This window comes from Stomoxys calcitrans, chromosome 3 (genome assembly GCF_963082655.1).
Source record: "Stomoxys calcitrans chromosome 3, idStoCalc2.1, whole genome shotgun sequence".
Lineage (NCBI taxonomy): Eukaryota > Metazoa > Arthropoda > Insecta > Diptera > Muscidae > Stomoxys > Stomoxys calcitrans.
In genome coordinates this window covers 34528830-34555808 of record NC_081554.1, presented here as the reverse complement: position 1 = coordinate 34555808, position 26979 = coordinate 34528830, and positions in this window count along the sequence as shown.

Below are 26979 nucleotides of genomic sequence, written 5' to 3'. Positions count from 1 at the left end.
TCAAATACTTAAGAGTGATCTTAGTAGGTAGACATAGTGGTGTGGTGTATTATATAATCGGCTCCACCCGACTTTAATCTTTCCTTAGTGTTTTCGAATTATGTTAAGGTAAGGGTCTGCTACCAATAAATATATTTTTGCTGACGGCGTAAGGATTGGAATCGAAATGGATTTTGGTATCGAAATTTTCATTCAGCTGCAATTACTGTGCCTCAAAAGGCTTCTATGAAAATCCCCCTTTTAGCTGAAATGCTGTGTACTCGGCTTTGCCCAGTCTTGCTTTTGGCCAAAAACAAGATACAAATCCAGATTATTTATGCAAAACGAATTTTCCTTTCCACTTTACAAAGCAAAATTACAACAGTCATAGAAATGACAAAAAAAAAAAACCTTAAAGCAATGCTTGCAAAAAATAGACTCAACCGTTCGCACAGTCTGTGCAAGCAACATGCAACAGCAGCAACTGCCTGCTGCCTGTAGTCAACCCTAGCAGAACAGACCATACCAGACCCTGTTGTCTGCTGTATATGGCCCTGACAGGCTGAGCTCAGGCAGACCATGGCAAACTATTCTCCACATAAAATTGCAAATGACTTTGGTTGGTAGTTGTTTGGGGAAGAATGGAATTGGTTTCTTGTCAAGACTTGTTCCATGCGATGGAAGCTTTACTCCAGTGAAAAGGTGTGGGGGGGGGGGCTGCAAACTCGTTGTTTGGGGGACCGTTTTTTTCCGCTTGTGGCATGAGTTTTGTTGCTGACGCGTCAATGCTAAGCTGTGTGCATTGGAGTTTGATTTTGTTTTTGCGTTTTTGTTATTGGAGGCCGAGGGTTTGTTTGTGTATTAAAGTGTTAAGTTTTATGTTTAAAATTCACACGCTTCCGTATTACGCGTTTTAGAACATGAGCTCCTGAGTGGGTCATGCATGACACCAGGGCAAAACTCCGGTGTAGTCTCACCATGGTATTGTTTACCATTTTTGTCAATGAACTTTTGACTTTTTTTTCGCTGTTTGCATGATACGTGCTCATTTTTTGTTCGTTTTGTTTTCATTTCTTTGCTCAAGTTTTATTTCCGTAAGTAATATCGGCGGTAACATTTGTGTATCATTTGACCAACGAACAAACAAACCCACACCTGAAGGGGTAACGATTTTCTAGAATACTAACAAATGAAGCATGTAAAAGAGTAACAATATTCGTTGGCATTTCTCATGCAGGATTTTTGCTATTAATCGAACCAAAATTGTGGTGTTGGGAGTCATATACTCGTCTTAATGTGGGCAAAAAAATATAAAGACTATTCAATTTAAATTTCGCGCGGAAATCCATTCGTCTTAATTATGCCGCACATAACGACTATAGTACAGGGTATTAAAACTTTGTGCATTAATATATATAGCCATCGGCTAAGAACCACTTTCTGCTTCGGTTAAGCTACGTCTGACTGTCTGTGTGTTCAAGATACAGATCGCATTTGTTGTTCGATTTTCGTAAAATTTTGCACAAGTCACTTTTTTAGGCTCAAGGACGAAGACTATTGATTTTGAACAAAATGGGAGCAGATTTAGATTTTGCTCTCATATCTTATTATACCAAGTTCATTGGTTGAAAAATTCACCATTTATGGGCTAAATAATTTAAAACTGGAGATCGGTATATGTATGAGGCACCTATATCCAAATATAGACAGGTCTGAACGATATAGGGCACGGATATCGAAGAGCTTAACAGGGTTCAATGTGCCAAATTTCAGCGAAATCGGGTTGTAAATGCACCTTTAATAGGTCCAGGACCTTAAATTGGAAGATCGATCCATATGGTTGCTGGAGCCTAACACAGCTCACAGTGTTAAATTTCAGCAAAATCGAATAATAAACATCCTGTTATGGCTGTAAATCGGGATATAGGTCCAGCACCTTAAATCGGAAGATCGGTCTATATGGCTGCTGAAGCCTAATACAGCTCATACTGTTAAATTTCAGCAAAATCGAATAATAAACATGCTGTTATGGCTGTAAATCGGGAGATCGTTTTATATGCCAGCTATATTCAAATCTGAATCGATCTGTACCATTTTGACCAGAAATATTAAGTATCCTAATGCAACTCTCGGCCCCAAAGTTCAGCGAGATCGGCCGACAAATGCGTCTATTATGAGCCCAAGACCTTAAATTGGGAGATCGGTCTATATGGTAGTTATGTCGAAATATAGACCGATCTTAATCATACACGGTGCGAATGTTGAGGAGCCTAACTGTGCGCCTCTTATGGGTCTAAAATCTTATATCAAAAGAATGGTATGTATGGCAGCCATATCCAAATCTGATCCGATCTGGGCCAAATTGCAAAAAGATATTAAGGGGTCTAACACAACCCACGGTCCCAAATTTCGGCGACATCAGACAATAAAGACGCCTTTTATGGGCCCAAAACCTTAAATCGAGAGAATGGTCTATATGGCAGCTATATCCAAATCAGGACCTAACACAAATAAGACCTTAAATCGGCAGATAGGTCTATATGGGGGCGAACATAATCTGTGTGGTGTTCTGTTAAGACTTCCAACAACTGTGCTAAGTGCGGTTTAAATCGGCCTATAACCTGATATAACTCCCTTATAAAAACGATCTCAGTATTTGATTTCTTGTGCCTCTGGAAGCCTCAATTTTCATCTAATTTGGTTGAAATTTTGTACATGGTGTTTTATTATGATTTACAACAACTGTGTCAAGTATGATTAAAATCGGTTAAGAACCTCATATAGCGCCCATATAAACCGATCTCCCGATTTGACTTCCTGAGTCCCTGGAAGCCGCGAATTTTGTCCGATTTAGTTTAAAATTTTGTACATGGTTTTTTGTTCTGACTTTCAACAACTGTGCCAAGTACAGTCCATATCGGTCTATAACCCGATTTAGCTCACATATAAACCGATGTCCCGATTGGACTTCTTGAGCCATGCAATCCACAATTTTTATCCGGTTTGGCTGAAATTTCGCACATAGTGTTCCGTTATGACTTCCAACAACTGTGCTAAGTAGGGTCTGTAACCTGATGTAGTTCCCATATTAATCGATCTCCCGTTTTGTCTTCTTGAGCCCTACAAACCGCGATCTTTATCCTGTTTGGCTGAAATTTTATGTTGTGCATCTCAACAACTGCCAAGTACGGTCCATATAGGTCTATAACCAGATATAGCTCATATAATTTAGCTGAATCCATGGTGGTGGGTTCCCAAGATTCGGCTCGGCCGAACTTATTACACTTTTACTTGTTTTTGGATATTATTAGGGGACCTAAGGTAGGGTAGAATTTGAATATGATTTCTATATTAAACTAGCTGACCCGGGCCCGCTCCGCTGCGCCTTCTTTTACTTCTTATGAAACAAAATTTTCCTTTGAATATTTATTTTCGACTATTAAAGAACAGTTTGACAATATAAGTGCCTTTATCTGAATCCCATATGATCTTTATTGGTCTACGAATTTGAATTTGGATGTAAGTTGAACTCCATTCTTAAAATACTGAAGGAAGGGGCAATGCCCTAAATACATGGTCCTACATTTGGATATCAAATTCGTATTCTACTCCTAAATACCTTTATTTGAGACCCATATTGCGATGGTCTGTAAATAATTGCTGTTTGTGGTCTATTTGGGGAAAGGGGTAGACCCCCAGAAAATTGGTCACGAAAGTGGGTATCAATTTCGTGGTCTACTCCCCAATACCGTTCATATGAGCTCCACGTTAACATGGTCGGTAAATATGCCCGATTAAGCGGTGTTTTGAGGAGTGGGTTGGTCCCCCAAATACTAAGCCCTGAAAATATATCAGCAACGTGCTTTTTTCTCATATATCTATTGGGTTGCCCAAGAAGTAATTGCGGATTTTTCATATAGTCGGCGTTGACAAATTTTTTCACAGCTTGTGGCTCTGTAATTGCATTCTTTCTTTTGTCAGTTATCGGCAGTTACTTTTAGCTTGCTTTAGAAAAAAAGTGTAAAAAAAGTATATTTGATTAAAGTTCATTTAAAGTTCTAAAAATGCATTTACTTTCTTTTAAAAAATCCGCAATTACTTTTTGGGCAACCCAATATATATCATTTATTTGAACCCCCATATTGGCATTGGCCTCGAAATCATATATCAAATTAGTTTTCTAATCTCCAATAACTTCCATTTAAACCCCTTTTTGCAAAAGTCAGCAAATATGTCCGGTTTGGGTTATGGACCCCAAAAACTATGAATATTTAGTACCACTCTCTTTAAGACCCAAATTGTCTTGGTGAGCAAATACGTCCTATTTGGGGGTTGGTACAGTCGGTCCTTAATGTTGATATCAGATACGTGGTCTACTCCCACATACCTTTAATTTGAGGCCCATATTTCCATAGTCGGCAACATTACCGGCTTGGGGGCTGTTTTGGGGGATGGGCGGCCACTCAGTAAGTAGGCCTTGAAAATATATATCGGATTCGTGTTCTACTCTAAAAACCCACTTTTTTGAGCCTCATATTGCAATAATCAGCGATGATTATTGCAATATGAGGGGGTATGTTGGCCCCATAGACACTTTTCCCGAATATTGATATCAGATTCGTGCTTTACTCCCAAAGACCTTTAATTTGAGCCCCATATTGCTATGGTCGTAAATTTGTTCCCTTTGGGGGATGTTTTTGTGGAGGGGCGGCTCCTCAAACACTTCGTCCCATATTTGGATATCATATTCTAATTGTACACTCAAATACCTTTTATTTAAGCCCCATATTCCCATGGTCAGTAAATAAGTCCTGTTTGGGGGGAGTTTTGGGAAAGAGTCCACCCCCAGAAACGTTAGGGTTGTTTTGGGTGTTGGGGTGGTCCCCCTAACACTTGGTCAAACAATTGGATATCAGATACGTTTTCTTATCCTAAATACCTTTCATTTGAGTCCCATATTGTCGTGATTGGTCTAAGTACATGTTTGGTAGGTTTTGGGGGTGGGGCGGCCCCCCTAGTTACTCCATCCGAAATTTGGATACCAAATTTTAATTTTTAAGGTACTATATGAGAGAACACAAAATTTCGCTCAAATCGCACCACCCATCTCCGAGATCTGGCGTGTCTGAAAACTAGGGTAAGGGGGAGGGTCCGATCCCCCTTCAGATATCAACAAATTTAGTACCCTTTTTCACCACGGGATCATTACGCAGCATCTGTGAAAATTTCAAGAAAATCGGTTCATCCGTTTCTGAGTCTATAAGGAACACACAAACAAACCTACAAACAAACACAAATTGATTTTTACATATAAGATATTGCCCGAATTTATACTTCTAGGGTAGGTGTAGGTATTATATAGTCGGCTCCGCCCGACTTTTGCCTTTTCTTACTGGTTTTTTTCAACGTTAGTTTGACTCTCTGGACATCTGTATCAAATGTCGCATCAAAGTAATTATTAGTGTTAAGTATGCGTGTTTCTGAAGTATAACAAGTGTACTCGGCGATTTTTACAATGTGTGAAATTATTCAACAAAGAATTTCCAATAAATTTTGTGTGCGGAATGAAATTTTTTGTGCCGAATCGTTCAGAATCTTCGGTATTGTTTATTTGCTGTGGGCAAGTGTTCCTGATTGCTAAAATTTATTGAAAGAGATTCGAGAACGCGTTGACGACGAAACACGTCGAGGACGGCCATCAACATGAACTCATGATCCACATGTCATTGGCGTGGAATGGCGTTCGATAATCGACGAATTTAAGTCCGAGACTTTACTGATATCGTTGGAATATCCGAGGCCTAAGAATTGTGAAATCATGATTGGTTCCAAAATCACTTAATTTTCTTCACAAACCGAGTCGCATTGACGTGTGTCAAGCAATGCTTTCCGACTACCAAGATGTCATGGAAACGTTCCACTACCTCCGTTTTCGCCGTTTGGAGTGTATTCAAGACATTAGAGGTGCATCGCTAGGCGCTGTGAAGACTATTCCGGAAAATGGGTTTGTTATGAGAATTGGGGGGGAGGGGGGGGGGGGGAATACTTTAAGGAGCACAAACTTGAATTGCCAGATTATATAAAAATTATAAAATGTGATGAAAGTCTAACTAGTTTTTGCCCACAGTAGTAGTTGCCTTTGCCAATAATCCGTTACTCCTTTTCAGATTTTCATAAGTAACAGCTTTAACGTTATTTTAATGGTTAAAGTTTAAATATTTATTACCACTCCCAAAGGTCTTTACAATATAATTATTTTAAATTGCGCTTAATTCAATACTGCCCATTCATTTTAACCTTTGTATTCATATCGGATTTTTTACCCTTTCTTCACCGCAAACGATTGTTGTGTGTTTTTTATAACATCTTTATCTTCAAATCTCCAAATGTTGCCCAATAATCTCTGACTCTGCGATGGCAGAGCACTTTGGTAGCAACTTTTGTATTTTCCCCATACATTCGCTGAGGTTTAAAATTACATTTAATTCAATAGAGTTCAAACGGTGATTGTATTAATTTTCCAGATAAGCAGCATCCATTATAATTAATTTGCTGTATCCTATGCGAAGCTTTTTTATCTACCTTCCACCTTGTTGCCATAATAATAATAATATTATTATTTCATTTTCTTCTTCTTTTTCTCTATTTTGCATAATTTTCAATTATCTTCACGACTCATCGAAAAAAAAAACGACAACAGAAACCAAGAACAATGGCTATGGTAGTGGCAGCATAGTGAAGATTATTTTTTGTGCTACCGATACATTTGGACGTTCAAGGATGTTGCATGAGGTGGCGGTTTTCTAAATGAACTTTTTTGGTGGGAATTTTTTTTTTTTTTGGGATATTTCATGAGAAGCATCATGACCACACCTCAGGTGTTTAATCTGTTTTAGATCTTTTTTTTTTTTGCTTTAATATATTTTATATTTTATGTATGGTTATTGGTTTCTGGGGCACAAGAATGGAATATTTTGCGTTGGCTCTTTTTTTGTTGTTCTTTAATTTTTTCCTTCTGCTACATTTAAATTGGGCAATTTTGGCTACAGATTTCAAAATGTTTTTTACGTGTAAACAGCAGAAGATTAAACACCTAGCAACTTTAAACAGATAATAACGCAGTATGTTCAGTAGGGCCGAACTTTGGATACCAACTACCAAGGCCAACAGACCACAGACTTGACGAAAGACTCTCTTTACCACAGTTGAGGAGGCCACCGTAGCGCAGAGGTTAGTATGTCCGCCCATGACGCTAAACGCCTAGGTTCGAATCCTGGCGAGCCCATCAGAAAAAATTTTCATCGGTGGTTTTCCCCTTCTAATGCTGGCAACATTTGTGAGGTACTATGCCATGTAAAACTTCTCTTCAAAGAGGTGTCGCACCGCGGCACGCCGTTCGGACTCGGCTTCAAAAAGGAGGCCCCTTATCATTGAGCTTAAACTTGAATCGGACTGCACTCATTGATATGTGAGAAGTTTGCCCCTGTTCCACAGTGGTATGTTCATGGGCAAAATTTGCATTTTACCACAGTTGAAAATTAATTAAATTATCGAAAAAAAACTATTAAAAATTCTGCCGTTTTGGAAAGGGTAGAGCAAATTTTTTTAAATGTTAATCGCATGTTTCCGGCGTTGTAACAGAGGGAAATGGACTATTAGGCCACACCTGGCAAATATTTTCACAGCGTGCCTGAGACTTGCATATACTCCGAAAGCCTGGCAGCAGGCAAGGGTGGTATATACCCAAGCCCGGCAAGGCAAGTTATGCGACACCAAAGGCTTACAGACCCATTAGCCTTACGTCCTTTTTACTCAAAACCATGGAACGTACTGTGGACACCATGACAAAGAGTAGGACATCCAACGAACTGCTCAAACACAAACAGCATGCCTATGTCAAGGGAAGGTCGGTGGAGACTGCCCTACACGAGGTTTTGCAAAAAATAGAAGAATCCTTCGATGTCAACATGTACCCAAACCTTAGAGCAGTATAAGGTAGACCCGGTCCTAAGGGACAGGATAAACAATATGCTAAGGGACAGATGGATAAATTGTGTTTTCTATGACATAAATATAAGGGACAAAGTGGCACAAGGCACGCCACAGGGGGCATTTAAGCGCCACTCCTATGGGTAACCACCATAAATGACCTATTACGGATGCTGACTGAGGAGATATTTGAAGCCTTCTGCTACGCAGACGAACCAGCTATGCAGAAGTGTTGAAAGGGTCTTGCCGATGGCACAAGTCTGGGCTAGACCTAGGGGTCTCAATGTTAACCCAGAGACAACTGAAATCTGCCTGTTCACGAGGAAGACGAAGGTGGGCCAATTTGACGCACCACGTTTCCTCAATAAAACAATTTCAATATCTGACAATTTCAAATACTAGGATGTGATCTTGGACAGGAAACTGAATTGGAAGTATCACATTCAGGAGCGTATCGAGAAGGCTTACAGATGTTGGGCAAGAAATGGGGCCTGAATCCGAGGATGGTCCACTGGCTCTACAGGAGCGTGATTAGACCAATACTTATTTACGCCTCAGTAGTTGGTGGACTGCTATGGAGAAAATGTGCAACGTTTGGACAATAAAACAAGTTCAGAGAACATGTTGTCTTACCATAGGCGGAGCGATTAGGACCGCACCCACTAGGGCACTGGAGACTATTCTAGATATCCGACCCATTGACATACAGATTAAGTGTGAGGCAGCCACTGCGACAATGAGACTTAAAGCGATGGGAGAAAGGATTGAGGACAGGAGCAACTCAAACTCATCGCGATATATTCGAGGCGGCTATAGCAAGCCTGGAAGGAATGGAAAATGTTTCCGATTGGATAACTCAGACGACACTTAAGGTCCAGTGTGAGTTGCTAGCGAAACAGCCTTGGATTGACGGAACCCTAGTATTGCCATCTGGAAGACGATGTTGCACGGATGGAATAAAGCTAGAGGACAGAGTGGGCCTGGTGGTCTTCATTGAGAATTCAATGCTAAGATCTGTTTTAGACTGTCTGACCATAATACGGTTCTGCAGGCGGAGATATGGGCGATCACGGAAAGCGTGAGGTGGTGTGGTAGTAAAGCGAGGACGTCGAGTATGAACATCTTTGCGTATAGTAAACAGGCCATAAGGACAATAACAACCAGTAAGGTAAGATCTCGATCAGTCTTGGAATGTGAAAATGAAATAACCGCCTTCTCTGAGGATGGCACGATCCGCATCGTTTCTGTTTCGGGTCATAGCGGAGTAATTGGGAAGGAGAAAGTAGACGATTTGACAGTGAAGGCCAGAGAACTGATGTCAGTCAATTTTGTTAACCTGAAGCCTTGCGGGTCGATGCAGTCCGGGTTAAGGGCATGGGCGACGAATGCGCATGTAACCTTGTGGAACAGCGAAACGGTCGATAAAAATTGCAATTTTTATTTCCATTTCCACTAAGGAACAGGGGCAAACTTCTCACATATAAATGAGTGCAGTCCGATTCCAGTTTAAGCTCTATGATAAGGGGCTTCCTTTTTGTAGCCGAGTCTGAATGGCCTCTTTGGAGAGAAGTTTTACATGGCATAGTACCTCACAAATTTTGCCAGCATTAGAAGGGGAATACCACTGCTGAAAATTTTTTCTGATTGTTTCGCCAGGATTTTAACCCAGGCGTTCAGTGTCATAGGCGGACGTGCTTACCTCAGCGCTACGCTGGCCTCCGAAACGGTCGATAGGACGCCGAAAATCCTATGGGGAGATCCAGATCATGAGAAGACGAGGATATTACTGAAAAGAAGTTGAAAGGTGGTCAGTACAGCTTTCGGTATCATAACGGGACACATAGGACTATGAGCTCACTTATGCAAAATCAGTGCGACAAGTGATAGCATGTGTGGGGCATGCGGAGAAGATGATGAGACGTTGGAGCATTTCCTATATCATTGCCCGGCGTTCGCCGCTAACAGACTTCGATACTTAGGTGGGGACCCAATACCAGACATGAACCAACTTAGGGGTGTAGCATGGAAAACAATGAGGGATTTTGTAAGTAGCACGGAATTCCTAACTTAGATTTTCTTTTTCGAGGATACCTTTTTATACCCTCCACCATAGGATGGGGGTATACTAATTTCGTCTTTCTGTTTGTAACTCCTCGAAATATTCGTCTAAGACCCCATAAAGTATGTATATTCTTGATCATCATGACATTTTAAGTCGAACTAGCCATGTCCGTCCGTCCGTCCGTCCATCCGTCCATCCGTCCGTTTGTCTGTCAAGAGAACGCCAACTTTCGAAGGAGTAAAACTAGCCGCTTGAAATTTTGCTCGAATACTTCTTATTAGTGTACGTCGGTTGGGATTGTAAATGGGCTATATCGGTCCACGTTTTGATATAGCTGCCATATAAACCGATCTAGGATCTTGACTTCTTGAACCACTAGAGGGCACAGTTCTTATCCGAGTTGGCTGAAATTTTGCATGAGGTGTTTTACTATTACTTCCAACAACTGTGCTTAGAATAGTTCAAATCTGTCCATAACCTGATATAGCTGCCATATAAACCTATCGGGGATCTTGACTTCCTGAGCGTCTAGAGTGCGCGGTTCCTATCCGATTGGGCTGAAATGTTGCACGACTTGTTTTGTTGTGACTTACAACAACTGTGCTAAGAATAGTTCAAATCGGTCCATAACTTGATATAGCTGCCATATAAACCGATCTGGGGTCTTGACTTCTTGAGCCTCTAGAGGGCGCATTTATTATCCGATTTGGCTGAAATTTTGAACAACGGTTTCTCTCATGACCTTCATCATACGTGTCTAATATGGTCTAAATCGATCAATAGCTGATACAGTTCCCATATAAACCTATCCCCCGATTTTGCTTCTTGAGCCCTTACAAGGCGCAATTCTTATCCGAATGAATTGTTATATTACACAATGACTTCTACAATGTTCAATAGCTGATACAGTTCCCATATAAACCTATCCCCCGATTTTGCTTCTTGAGCCCTTACAAGGCGCAATTCTTATCCGAATGAATTGAAATATTACACAATGACTTCTACAATGTACAGCATTCATTTATGGTCCGAATCGGACTATGACTTGATATAGCTCCAATAGGATAACAGTTCTTATTCAATATTCCTTGTTTGCCTTAAAAGAGATACCGCGCATAGAACTCGACAATTGCGATCCATCGCGGAGGGTATATAAGATTCGGCCCGGCCGAACTTAGCACGGTCTTACTTGTTTGTATTTAGAGCGCACAACAAGCCGATTACTGGCTTTGTTGTATATCCATAGTGGCATGGGGCGGATAAATATCCGCACCCGCTTTTCAACCTAACCTAACAGCAGAAGGACTTCTGAAAATTGGACAGCTGAAATTTTTTGCTAAAATAGCAAACATTTTGGTTAACTCTGCGCTATAGCCCCATGAAAGTTGGGGAAGTGGAAAGTTGACACCCTGCATCTCATCCCGTACTAAAGATATTCTCTTCTATAAATTTGTAGACCATTTTCTACCGTTTAGATCAACAAGTAAAAAAGCTGTGGATTTATTCCCAATTTTTCGTCGTCTCGCCATTGTGCTACTCAATATGCTAACTATGAACACCGGTATTCACAAAATTTAATGCAGATTTAATGTAGGTTTATTTGACATCTTCCCTTTATAGAACTGTCATATAAACCAACTTTATAGACGGATTAAGTTTTGTGAATACCGGTGTAAATTTTTTCCCAACATTCAAATATTTAAAAACATTCTATTCAGCTCCACACCTTTAAGGGGAATTCATTTTTGTGTTGCCTTCTTTCAACAAATATTTGTTTGTATATACGAAACAAAGCAACAACACGTTAGGATAACCAAGACTAATTGTAAAACGACATACACAATATATGGGCCATTCCATGAAAAACAGTAAAAAATCGCCAGTAAACTTTGGTACTGGTCGGAGGGTCGAGACGATCAAGAATATATATATATATACTTTATGGGGTCTTAGACGATTATTTCGAGGTGTTACAAACGGAATGACTAGATGAGTATACCCCCATCCTATGGTGGTATCCACTATAAAAAGGGAAATACCAGAATTTTACATGAAACAATCATGTGCGTGGTGCATGCATCATAGAGGGAGCCTAAGTGACGCACAGATAATAGAGGTAATGCACTGTTAATGGAGGTAAAGCACTGTTAATAGAGGTTCAAAATTAAAACTAGAGCATTCCGGTTAACTGGGGTAACCGGTTAATAGAGGTCCGGCTAATCGAGGTTCAACTGCATATATATATACCGCCCGATTTTCCCTCCTAGAGCCACTGCAAACGCATTTATTGACCAAATCCTGCCAAAATTTTGCACAATGTTTTCGTCAACAACCACCACAATATCGGAGAAGATTGTTCGAAATCGAAATCGAAATATTGCAATTAAGTGCTCATTTGTTAAACGATTCTCTCGAGCTTTCGCGGGAAGTATTTTCTTACGACTCTTAATGTTACAGGTAAATTTCGTAGAAATCGGTTGAGATTTAGATAGCTGCCATATATGTTATCGCCGAAATCTTTACTTCTAGAGCCACTGCAAGCGCATTTATTGGCTAATCTTGCCAAAAATTTTCAACCGTAGTTATTGAAGTTTGAACATATTTGCTCGGAATGTGATGGGGGTTGTTTAATAACCCATCTGAAAATATCCGGCAAGGTTCATCAAAATTGGTTCAGAATAAGATATAGGGTAGATGTAGGGTATTATACAGTCGGCACCCCCTTGACTTTTGCCTTTCCTTACTGGTTTATTCTAACCTCTTCATTCCGTGTGTAACTCCTCCAATGTTCATCTAAAATCCACTCTAAATTGAACATCTCTTTCACATGCAATATTAAGGAAATTTATAAAAATTTATCAGAGCACCATTTGAAGAGAAAAGCTATTGAATATAACTATTCGATTTGTCGAGGATTATCCTATATGCGATGTGTTTGGGCTTTAGCATGGTTTTCTAGTTACTTTTGCAAATCGTTGTTATGACCGTTTAGGTTCCCTTTTTCAAGTGTTTTATGCAAAACACCAAAACCAAAAACAAAATAAAAAAAAAAGAATCTGTAGAACAGAAATATTTTCATCTGTGAAAGAGGCAAACACACTTGAGAAAATGTGATTTTTTGAATTCCTTCTAGTTTTTTTCCGCTTGAAATGAAGCACATCAAACCCTCATCAATGAGTGGAACGTTCAGGAAGAATTCTACAAAGGCCCAAAGAAAATAAAGATCTAAACTTGATGTGGGGCGGAGGGAGAGGCAGATGAACGCATAGAGAAGCAAAGTGGGTTCTTTTAAATGCGGTTTCCATTTTAATTTGAAAAAGTCATTTGCGGCATGTGAACGCTGTTGTGCTCTGTGTTTACATTAACTCTGGCCTCTAAGAAGAGGTCAAAGATTATACAACAATGTAAGGTTTTTTCGGTTTTTGATTTTAAAGTACGGAACAGCAACGGGTGTTGTGTGTGAGTGTGGGTGTTACCTTTTATGTAAACGAACTTTTGATGACCCCAAAATTGAGGGGGGGTGGTGGGGCTTAGAGTGATACCAACAGAACAAATATGAGAACAAATGGGTGGTTAATTTTTTGTTTTTCTGTGGGTATGGGTGTGAGCATTTCGGTTCGTCCTTTTTCTTTCCTGTTGACTTTTGTTGGCCAAGAATTGGTCGTGTCCGTTTGGTTTCTTGAAAGTCTATACGGCAACAATGTTGGAAACGAGACGGCCCAAATTAATTGTATTATATGGTTTCTTGAAGACACTCTCTTTTAGGCTTTTGTGTTAAAATTTGGTAAGCGTCATGATGAAACGCCTGCCTGGGGAAACCTCAAGTGGCGTTGAAAAAATAAGCCAAATTCTTTTAAAGCTTTATTTAAATTTTAAGAACTCATCGAGAGTGCCACATGGACCAAACAATACATGCTTGGTTTTTTCATGTGTTCGTACTCTGTACATCTATGCAAACCAAATTCACTTTTCACATTTTGTGTAAAAAGTAAAAATGCGTCACCGACAAACCAAATTTTTGGTTGGCAAAAGAGGGCGGTATGTAAGTGAAGGTTTTCAAGTTGATTTTGTTGGGACTTAACCGTGGGGGATTTCTAAGATCGATAACTTAATGTTTAATATATCTTTGCGGCAATCGTTTAATATAACAAAACCAGGAAGGAAAGGCAAAAGTCGAGCGGTGACGACTGTTTAATACCCTACACCTACCCTATTAGTACAATGTGGGACGTATATCCAGTTCTGAACCATTTTTGATGGACCCAGGCTAGCAAATATGGTCAAACTGTAAAACCTACTGTTGACAAATGACAACATTATGGCAAATTGCCCAAAATCTGACGTACTATATATGGGAGCTATATCTAATTCTGAACCGATTCCGAACAAACTTCTCAGACAATGTGGTAGTCGTCGAGGAAAGCGTTGTGCAAAATTTTGGCAAGATTGGCCAAACAATGTGCTTGCTTGGCTCTTGGGGTGAAAATCTGGCGACATACACATATGACAGCTATATCTTAATCTGGGCCGATTTCTATGAAATTCACCAATAATATTGGGAGTCAGAAGAAAATCCTTCCTGCAAAATTTCGACAGAATCGGATAACAAATGATGACTTTTTTACAATATTTCTCAAAATCGGACGAATATATATAGGAGAGCTATATCTAAATCTGAACCGATTTCGAGCAAACTCATACTGTGGCTATCTTCAAGGATAGCGTTTTGCAAACTTTTGGCAAGATGGATCGATAAATGCGCTTGCTGTGACTTTAGAAGTTAAAATCGGGCGATATATATTGGGTTGCCCAAAAAGTAATTGCGGATTTTTTAAAAGAAAGTAAATGCATTTTTAATAAAACTTAGAATAAACTTTAATCAAATATACTTTTTTACACTTTTTTTCTAAAGCAAGCTAAAAGTAACAGCTGATAACTGACAGAAGAAAGAATGCAATTACAGAGTCACAAGCTGTGAAAAAATTTGTCAACGCCAACTATATGAAAAATCCGCAATTACTTTTTGGGCAACCCAATATATGTATGAGAGCTATATCTATATCTGAACCGATTTCCATGAAATTCACCAGTTATATTAAGAGTCAAGAGAAAATCCCTCCTGCAGAATTTCGATAAAATCGGTTAACAAAAGGCCATTTTATTGCAATATTACTGCAAATCGGACGAACATATATATATGTTAGCTATATCAAAATCTGAACCGATTTTGACCAAACTCTACGCATATTGTGGTAGTTATCGAAGAAAATGTTGTGCAATGTTTTGGCAAGATTGGTCAATAAATGTGCTTGTAGTGGCTCTAGGAGTGAAAATCGGGCGATATATAAAGGGTGATTTTTTTGAGGTTAGGATTTTCATGCATTAGTATTTGACAGATCACGTGGGATTTCAGACATGGTGTCAAAGAGAAAGATGCTCAGTATGCTTTGACATTTCATCATGAATAGACTTACTAACGAGCAACGCTTGCAAATCATTGAATTTTATTACCAAAATCAGTGTTCGGTTCGAAATGTGTTCAAATTTTGACAAATTTTGTTCAGCGATGAGGCTCATTTCTGGTGAGAGCTATATGAGAGCTATATCTAAATCTAAACCGATTTCCATGAAATTCACCAGTAATGTGGACAGTCGTAAAAAAATCCTTCCTGCTAAATTTTGAGAGAATCGGTTAACAAATGACCATTTTATTGCATTATTACTGAAAATCGGACCAACATATATATGGGAGCTATATCTAAATCTGAACCGATTTCGAGCAAACTTTACAGATATTGTGAAAGTCGTCGAGGAAAGCGTTGTACAAAATTTTGGGAAGATTGGTCAATAAATGTGCTTGCTATCGCTCTAGGAGCAAAAATTGGGCGATATATATATATATATATATATATGAGAGCTATATGTAAATCTGAACGGATTTCTATGAAATTCACCAGTAATGTGGACAGTCGTAAACAAATCCTTCTTGCGAAATTTCGGGAGAAGCGATTAACAAATGATCATTTTATTGCATTATTACTGAAAATCGGACGAACATATACAGGGTGGCTGATGAATATTGCTACAATGATGAATATTGCTAAATTTTTTTTTCGGTGTATTGAATACATTTTTCTTTTATTCATGTTAAATTAAATTATTAAATTAATTATTAAATTATTATTAATTAAATTAATTAATTAATTAATTAAATTAATTATTAAATTATTATTATTAAATAGAAAAAAAGTTATTACATTTTTTTTTGGTAGCGGCTTTCATCAGCCACCCTGTATATGGGAGCTATATCCAGATCTGAACCGATTTTTTCCAATTTCAATAGGAGTCGTCTCTAGTTCGAAAAACATATCTGTACCAAATTTGAAGACGATCCGATTAAAACTGCGACCTGTACTTTGGACACAAATTATCACGGACAGACGGACGGACAGACAGACAGATGGACATAGCTAAATCGAATCAGAAAGTGATTCTGAGTCGATCGGTATTCTTATCAATGAATCTATCTCTCTTCCTTTTGGGTGTTACAAACTAATTCACTAACTTATAATACCTTACACCACAGTAGTGGTATAGGTTATAATAGTGATACAGCAGTTAAAAGACATGGATTGGGCTGTTTTTTTGTGATAAGGCAGAGACGATTTTCCAGATTTTCTTCGATGGATATGTCCGACTTCGATTCCGGTTTCAAAACCTCGACTCTGGTCGACCCCACAGCCCGGGTTAAGAATAGTATTCAAAATTGTATTCTTTATTTACCATATAAACAATCGAATATTGCAGTTAGTCCTTTCAAACGGTAACATTTTCACATCTCCCTCGTTCATAAATGAAATATACTCTATATCAGAGTTTTGGTGTTGTTGGGGAAATAATAATGTGTTTGGATTACACCTTTGTGAAACGTAATGGTTCCCTAACACGACATAGCATTTAGCAGAGAAATCAAAAAAACAAACAACCGTAGGTAGGTGGCGGCTGCAGACGTTGACTAAAGCGTATGAAAAACACATGTCTAACAACACTCGAATGTTTGGCATTGTTATGGCTTTTTATGAACCAAATAAAATGCCAACCAACACATTGACATGCCCAGCAGTACACAACCGCACACACACACACACACACACCCATGCATACCTTTCCTGTCGACTACTGCTAAAGAGTGACAACTATTTTACTTCCGTTTCTGGTAAGTTAATCTCATAAAACAACTACCATTATATTAGGGTGTGCATAATAGTGTGGTGGTTGAAGAGATACAAATACACTGAGGCGGCAGCCCTTGTCGAAGAAGAAGAAGATAAATAAAAATGCTTTTTTATAATCCTCGATAGGATGGCGGTATATTAAATTTGACCTTCCGTTTTTGTCCTTTCCTTATATAAAGAAGGATTGTAGATCGCCATAAAATTCGAAGACGATTTAACCAGGGAAATAATGATATTAAGCTGAAACATAGCAATTTTGATGGACTTCGGCGGATGTTTTCAGATGGGTTATTTAAACAATCCGTATGTGTTCGATCAAATATGTTGAAACTGTTATAACTACGATTGACAAATGACAACATTATTACAAAATAACCAAAATCTGGCGAACATATAGGAGCTATGACTAAATCTGAACCGATTTCGATCAAACTTCTCAGATATTGTGGTAATCGTCAAAGAAAATGCGTTGTGCAAAATATTGGAATGATTGGTCAATAAATGCGCTTGCAGTGACTCTAAGAGTGAAAATGGGTGATAAACATATATGACAGCTATACCTCAGATATATCTAAATCTGAACGGATTTCTATGAACTCCGCCAGTAATGTCGAGAGTCGTAAGAAAATTCTTCCTGCCAACTTTCGAGAGAATCGGTTAACAAATAACTATTTTATTGCATTATTACTGCAAATCGGATGAACATGGGAGCTGTATCTAAATCTGAACCGATTTTTTCCAATTTCAATAGACTTAGCCGAAAAACAAGCACTTACCAAATTTGAAGACGATCGGATCGAAACTGCGACCTGTACTTTGTTCACACATAAACATGGACAGGCAGACAGACAGACAGACGGACGAAGCTAAATCGAATCAGAAACTGATTCTGAGTCGATCGATTCCATGGGTCTTTCTCTAATCCTTCAGGGTGTTACAAACAAATGCACTATGTTATAATACCCTTTACCTCAGTTGTGGTGTAGGATATAAAAAGTGTTGGCGAAATTGCGCTTTATAAGGTGCACGTCCTATTTGAAATTTGAAATTTTGAAATTTGAAATTCTGAAATTTGGTATGCAGACGTGGTATGATCCCAGGAACACTAACCTGTAGTTCGTTTTTGAGGCAAAGGTTGCCGAATCCGCATAGGGGCCAAAAACCCTCTCTTGAGAGGAAGTGCTCTAACCTAGGCAATATGAGTACCTGTTGAATACGCATATGCAAAAACCTATTTGGAAAATTGGATAATTGCAAAAAAATTCGGACAGTTTTTTTTATCCCACCACCGTAATATAGGGGGTATATTCATTTAGTCAATCCGTTTGCAATACATCGAAATATTAATTTTCGACGCTACAAAGTATATATATTTCGGATCGTCCTAAAATTCTAAAACGATTTAACGATGTTCGTGTGTATGTCCCTCTATCCGTCTGTCCGACTGTCCGTCCGTCTGTTGTAATCACTCTAGAGGCTTCAAAAATTGAGATATTGAGCTGATATTTGGGATAGATACGTCTTCTTGATGCACGCTGGTTAAGTTCTTGAATGGGTCAAATCAGACCATATTTGGATATAGCTGCTATATAGACCTATTTTCCGATTCAGGGGCTAATGCCCATAAAAACTTTATTTTTCATCCGATTTTGCTAAAATTTTAAACAGTGAGTAGTTTAAAGCTTCCCGACAACTGATCCAAAAATGGTGCAGATCGGACTATATTTAGATATAGCTGTCATATAGACTGATCTGCCAATTAAGGGTCTGGAACCCATAAAAGCTGTAATTATTACCCGATTTCGTTGAAATTTGAAATAGTGAGTTATTTTTAGCCTCTTGCCATCTAACAGAAATATGGTAAAAATAGGACTGTATTTAGGTATAGCTGTCATATAGACCGATATGCCGATTAAGGGTCTGAACCTCATAAAAGCTTTATTTATTACCCGATTTCGTTGAAATTTTTAAATAGTGAGTTTTTTAAGCCCCCTGACATCCAACCTAAATATGAATCAGATCATATTATATAGATATAGCTGTCATATAGACCGATCTTCCAATTTTGGGTCTTAATCCTACAAAAAGCTGATTTTTTTTTTTTGAAAATTGTACTTGTATACGATTTCTCGTGACCTGAACAAAGCATGATTGAGACCACCCTCTATTGAGATATAACTACGGATATAGTAGTGGAGATATAATAAAATAGGATGATTTTTGTATCCTTGTTTAATTTGGTCCAGATCGCCTTTTTACTTGTTTGTTTTTTAAAAAGAGTTCTTAAGACATCTTTATGTATTATTTTTTATACCCTCCACCATAAGATTGGGATATATTAATTTCGTCATTCTGTTTGTAACTACTCTAAATATTAGTCTGAGACCCCATAAAGTATAGATATTCGTGATCGTTGTCACATTTTAAGTCGATCTAGCCATGTCCGTCCGTCTGTTCGTCCGTCCGTATATCCGTCCGTCTGTCCGTCCGTCCGTCTGCCCGTCTGTCCGTCCGTCCGTCTGTCCGTCCGTCTGTCCGTCCGTCTGTCCGTCCGTCTGTCCGTCCGTCTGTCCGTCCGTCTGTCCGTCCGTCTGTCCGTCCGTCTGTCCGTCCGTCTGTCCGTCCGTCTGTCCGTCCGTCTGTCCGTCCGTCCGTCTGTCCGTCCGTCCGTCCGTCAGTCCGTGTGTGTGTGGCTGTCTGTCCGTCCTTCCGTCTGTCCGTCTCTCCGTCTGTCCGTCTGTCCGTCCGTCCGTCTGTCCGTCCGTCTGTCGAAACCACGCTACCTTTCGAAAGAGAACAGCTAGCTGCTTGAAATTTAGTTGGGATTGTAAATGGGCCATATCGGTCCATGTTTTGATATAGCTGCCATATAAACCGATCTTGGGACTTCTTGAGCCTCTAGAGGGCGCAATTCTTATCCGATTTGAATGAAATTTTGCACGACGTATTTTGTTATGATATTCAAAAACTGTGCCAAGTAGGATTCAAATCGATTCGTAACCTGATATAGCTGCCATATTAACCGATCTTGGATCTTGACTTCTTGAGCCTCAAGAGGTCCCAATTATTATCCGATTTGCCTGAAATTTTGTATGACGGATCCTCTGATTCCCATCAACATACGTGTTTATTATGGTCTGAGACGGTCTATAGCCCGATACAGCTCCCATATAAATTGATCTCTCTATTTTACTTCTTGAGCCCCCAAAGGGCGCAATTCTGACATTTTACAAAGGTCTCCAACATATAATTGAATTGTGGTCCGTACCGGACCATATCGTGATATCGCTCTAATAGCAGAGCAAATCTTTTCTTATATCCTGTTTTGCCTAAGAAGATATGCCGGAAAAAGAACTCGACAAATGCGATCAATGGTGGAGGGTATATAAGATTCGGCCCGGCCGAACTTTGCACGCTCTTACTTGTTATTGTTTTTATACCCTCCACCATAGGATGGGGGGTATACTAATTTCGTCATTCTGTTTGTAACTACTCGAAAACGCTAACTTCCGAAGGAGTAAAGCTAGCCGCCTGAAATTTTGCACAAATACTTCTTATTAGTGTAGGTCGGTTGGTATTGTAAATGGGCCATATCGGTCCATGTTTTGATATAGCTGCCATATAATCCGATCTTGGGTCTTGACTTCTTGAGCCTCTAGAGGGCGCAATTCTTATCCTATTGGAATGAAATTTTGCACAACGTATTTCGTTATGATATCTAACAACTGTGGCAAGTATAGTTCAAATCGGTCCATGTTTTGATATAGCTGCCATATACACCGATCTTGGGTCTTGTCTTCTTGAGCCTCTAGAGTGCGCAATTCTTATCCGATTTTGCACGACGTGTTTTGTTATGATATCCAACAACTGTGCCAAGTATGATTCAAATTGGTCCGTAACCTGATATAGCTGTCATATAAACCGATCTGGGGACTTGACTTCTTGAGCCTCAAGAGGTCGCAATTGCTATCCGATTTTCCTGACATTTTGTTCGACGGATCCTCTCATGATCGTCAACATACGTGTTTATTATGGTCTGAATCGGTCCATAACCTGATACAGCTCCCACATAAATTGATCTCTCTATTTTATTTCTTGAGCTCCCAAAGGGCGCAAATCTTTTTAGAATTGGCTGACATTTTACACAGGTCTCCAACATATAAGTGAATTGTGGTTCGTACCGCACCATATCGTGATATCGCTCTAATAGCAAGCAAATCTTTTCTTATATTCTCTTTTGCCTAAGAAGAGATGCCGGGAAAAGAACTCGACAAATGCGATCCATGGTGGAGGGTATATAAGATTCGGCCCGGCCGAACTTAGCACGCTTTTACTTGTTTTTTTTTTTTTTTTGATTTTTTTAATTTTTTAGCACTATCGAGTAAAAAAATATTTTGCAAATGCCATTTAAAATTTCAAAGAGATATCTATACCCGTTCTAAAACTTCAGTTTTTTTCAATTTTGTTTTTTCGATTCTATTCCAGTGCTGTGCGATAGGGCACATGGCGGCGCATATGGGATTGGCGCATAATGATGACTGCGGAATTGCCTTTTTTTCACGTCCTAGTCTACAGGGACTCTCTGGATTTTTTCCGATTTGGGTAAACTTGCAGATGCATCTCCCAGAGATGCCAGGATGCTGAGCCAATAGTTGATACACACCAAATAAACATCAAGCTGGACATGAAGCGGTGCTCCTCTGGGTATGTACTTATGTCTCTTCAGATAGCTATCTTGCCTCTAGGTCTGATCTGAGGAGTAACAGTTTCCTACCTTCTCATCCTCCGATAAGAAATAGATTTGACGATGTGTTGCAAACGAAATGAGATAATGAATGAATACTATAGTTGTGCATGTAATAAGTTTTGCGGGAAATCGGTCAAGGTTTAGGTTAAATGGGTAGCCGACAATAGAAGTATATTGTCGGCTTACCATCAAACCTACGCCCAGACCAATCGCCCTTAAAACTTATTTCACGCCAACTATAGTATTCATTTATTTTGTCATTCCGTTTGCAACACATCGTAATGTCTATATCTTTCCATAAAAAGTCTATATCCGGATTTTCGTTAAATTTTTAGACGACTGTTTCACGCTCCCTATTCGTTTCATCCCAACGTCCGCATATTAAAGCAAAAATTCAAATATTTCTTCATTTGCGTTTGCGTGTTGTCTTGGCAAATGATGAAACGCCAATGTTTGCTTTTATCGCTCATCTGTCGTCTAGACTGGAACAAAACTATTTGTCAATTATTCCTTGAATCCTATGCCAATACGACATGAGTCTCTGGTTGTGTGCAATGTGCACAGGGTGGCATTGTCGCTGCACTGCAACTAACAACTCGTTTATGCTTTGGTGGCTTCGTATGGAAATTGATGATATAATTATGGATAAGTGTGAGTGTGTGTGTGTGTAGTTGGAAAATTCTGTGATAAATTATCAACAATTTATCACGTGTTAAAATGGGTATACGCTTGATCCATCAACGTGTAGTGTTTTAATCGAATTCCTAAAGGAAGAAGAATACCACAACGGGAGCAGGAGCAAATCAGGTGTGTCGGCGCATTTCACTTGTAGCCAATATATCATAGTTATTAGTTCATTCATTTCAATGGGGATCCATTGAGGAGGAGCGTGAATAATTAGTCTGAAATGGAAAACAATGACAAATGATAAAGCGTATGAAAAGAAAGAACATAAAACAAAAATAACAAAGCAATCATTATCAGGACAATGACTGTCGAGGTGGATTTATTAATTTGCCTAGTAACGCCTAGCTTGTTGTCTGGCTCGTTAGAGGCGCAATCGACTATTAATTAGATTACTTTTTTTTAATGCGGTCAAGTGAACAGCTAATGGATTTGTTTTTTATATCCATTAATCGTTTTTTCCGCAGGAAGTATAATACTAGAGATAGATACTAGGGCTGCCAATCCGCCGTCGAATAGAAGCTTTTTTGATCGCCACCACTCTAATTAATTCCATCACGAAGCTCAAACACTAGCGTTTTTGAAAACACTAAATTTTTCTGAGATTAGAAATAGAAAAAAAGATTTTGATTAACAAATACAATAATAAACGGTTCAGCGCCATCATAGCTTCATGGATGTTGGTAGTGGGTCTACAAAGCCTAATCAATCAATGTGAATATTTACAACTGCAATCGATTTTATAATTCAGAATGGGCTGTTTTAATAATTTTTAAAACAAAATAAAATAGCATTCATAAAAAACAAAGGCCTTTATTCATAAAATTTAATGAAGACTTAAAACAGGGTTATTTGACAGTTTTGTAAAGGAAGTCTGTCAACTAAACCTATTTCAAAGTTTTGTGAATACCGGTGAAAATGTATAGTAAACCAGAAAGGAAAGGCTGCAATCGAAGGTTGCCGACTGTATAATACCAAAAACCTACCCTATAAATACAAAGTGAGAGCTATTGGGTTGCCCAAAAAGTAATTGCGGATTTTTCATATAGTCGGCGTTGACAAATTTTTTCACAGCTTGTGACTCTGTAATTGCATTCTTTTTTCTGTCAGTTATCAGCTGTTACTTTTAGCTTGCTTTAGAAAAAAAGTATAAAAAAAGTATAAAAAAAGTATATTTGATTAAATTTCATTCTAAGTTTTATTAAAAATGCATTTACTTTAAAAAAATCCGCAATTACTTTTTGGGCAACCCAATACATCTAATTCTGAACCAATTCTGATGGACCTGGGCGGATGTTTTTCGATGGGTTCTAAAACAATCGGAATCAAATTTCGAGCAAATATGTTCAAACTGTAATAAATACGGTCGACAAATGACAACATTATTGCAAATTACACTAAAATTTGACGATATGGTAGCCAGGGACGTAGCCAGGATTTTATTTTGGGTGGGGGCCCACCCCACATTTTTATACCCTACATCACTACTGTGGTACAGGGTATTTTGACTTAGTACATTTGTTTGTAACACCTAAAGGGATAGAGAGATAGACCCATTGATAACTATACCGATCGACTCAGAATCACTTTCTGATTCGATTTAGCTACGTCCGTCTGCCTGTCTGTTCACGTTAATTTGTGTACAAACTTCTGGTCGCAATTCCATCCGATCAGCTTAAAATTTGGTTTGGGCATGTTCATCGGCCTAGAGACGAAGCCTATTGAAATTGCAAAAAAATCGGTTCAGATTTGGATATAGCTCCCATACATATGTTCGCCCGATTTGCAGTAATACAGCAATAAAATGGTCTTTTGTTAACGGATTCTTTCGAAATTTGGCAGTATGGATTTTCTTATGACTCCCAGCATAACTGGTGATTTTTATAGAAATCGGCCAGATTTAGATATAGCTGTCATAAATGTATATGGCCAGATTTTCACCACAAGAGCCACTGCAAGCGCATTGTTTGACCAATCTTGCCAAAATTTTGCACAACGCTTTCCTTGACGACTACTACATTATCTGAGAAGTTTTTCTCTAAATCGGTTCAGAAGTAAAGGGTGATTTTTTGAGGTTAAGATTTTCATGCATTAGTATTTGACAGATCACGTGGGATTTCAGACATGGTGTCAAAGAGAAAGATGCTCAGTATGCTTTGACATTTCATCATGAATAGACTTACTAACGAGCAACGCTTGCAAATCATTGAATTTTATTACCAAAATCAGTGTTCGGTTCGAAATGTGTTCAAATTTTGACAAATTTTGTTCAGCGATGAGGCTCATTTCTGGTTGAATGGCTACGTACATAAGCAAAATTGCCGCATTTGGAGTGAAGAGCAACCAGAAGCCGTTCAAGAACTGCCCATGCATCCCGAAAAATGCACTGTTTGGTGTGGTTTGTACGCTGGTGGAATCATTGGACCGTATTTTTTCAAAGATGCTGTTGGACGCAACGTTACGGTGAATGAACACATTTCGAACCGAACACTGATTTTGGTAATAAAATTCAATGATTTGCAAGCGTTGCTCGTTAGTAAGTCTATTCATGATGAAATGTCAAAGCATACTGAGCATCTTTCTCTTTGACACCATGTCTGAAATCCCACGTGATCTGTCAAATACTAATGCATGAAAATCCTAACCTCAAAAAAATCACCCTTTAGATATAGCTCCCATATATATGATCGTCAGATTTTGGATAATTTGCTATTATGTTGTCATTTGTCAACCTTAGTTTTTACAGTTTGAACATATTTGCTCGCCGAGGTCCATAAAAATTGGTTCAGAATCGGATATAGGTCCCACATTGCCCTTCCTTACTGGTTTCAAAATCGAAAAATGCCAAAATTCTTATTAATGTGAAATTGGTAAATATACCTTAATTATACCCTCCACCATTGGATGGGGGTGTACTAATTTCGTCATTCTGTTTGTAACACCTCGAAATATGCGTCTGAGACCCCATAAAGTATATATATTCTTGATCGTCATGTCATTTTAAGTCTCTAGCCATGTCCGTCCGTCCGTCCATCTGTCTTTCGAAAGCACGCTAACTTTCGAAGGAGTAAAGCTAGGCGCTTGATATTTTGCGCAAATACTTTTTATTAGTGTAGGTCGGTTGGGATTGTAAATGGGCCAAATGGTTCCATGTTTTGATATAGCTGCCATATAAACCGAATTTGGGTTTTGACTATTTGAGCCTCTAGAGGGCGCAATTCTCGTCCGATTTGACTGAAATTTTGCACGTAGGGTTTTGGTATCACTTTCCACAAATGTGTTAAGTATGTTTTAAATCAGTTCATAATCTGGTATAGCTGTCATATAAACAGATATTGGATCTTGACTTCTTAAGCTAATAGAGCGCGAAATCTCATCTAATTTGGCTAAAATTTTGTATGAGATGTTCTGACTTACAATAACTGTGCTTAGTATGGCGTAAATCGGTACATAACCTGATATAGTTGCCATATAAAACGATCTGGATCTTGACTTCTTGAGCCTCTAGAGGGCGCAATTCTCATCCGATTTGGCACAAGTTTTGTACAACGGCTTCTCTCATGACCTTCAACATACGTGTCTAATATGGTCTGAATCGATCAATAGCTTGATACAGCTCCCATATAAACCTATCTCCCGATTTTGCTTCTTGAGCCCCTACCCCCCTAATTCTTATCCGAATTTACTGACATTTTACACAATGACTTCTACAATGTTCAGCATTCATTTATGGTCCGAATGGGACAATAACTTGATATAGCTCCAATACCATAACAGTTCTTATTCAATATTCTTTGCTTGCCTAAAAAGAGGTACCGCGCATAAAACTTGACAAATGCGATCCATGGTGGAGGGTATATAAGATTCAGCCCAGCCAAACTTTGCACACTCTTTCTCTGTTTTTTTTTTTTTTTTTTGAATTTGTGTTGGCTGTTGGTGTCAGAAACTGACACATCGGCGCTGGCATTTGGTCTTAAAGTCAGAGCTGACTTTGATACTGATTGTCAACACAGTGAAAATATCTTTTGGAAGTTGTTAAATGGCTTTGAACGCCAGGCTACGGCAACGGATATTGCTGCTGCTCCGTGTACCCAGGTTCGCATTAAGGACGAAAAATACCCAAGATTAGAGCTGCCTTAGAAAAATTCTAGCTCGAGTTAGGAAAGAGGTATGGTAATGAAATTTAGATTGGCGTAATGTAGACGACTGAAACCAGTTACAAAAAAATTTCCCGTCATGTTTTGGGAAACATGGGCTTGTCAAAAGTCGACAATTTTTTATAC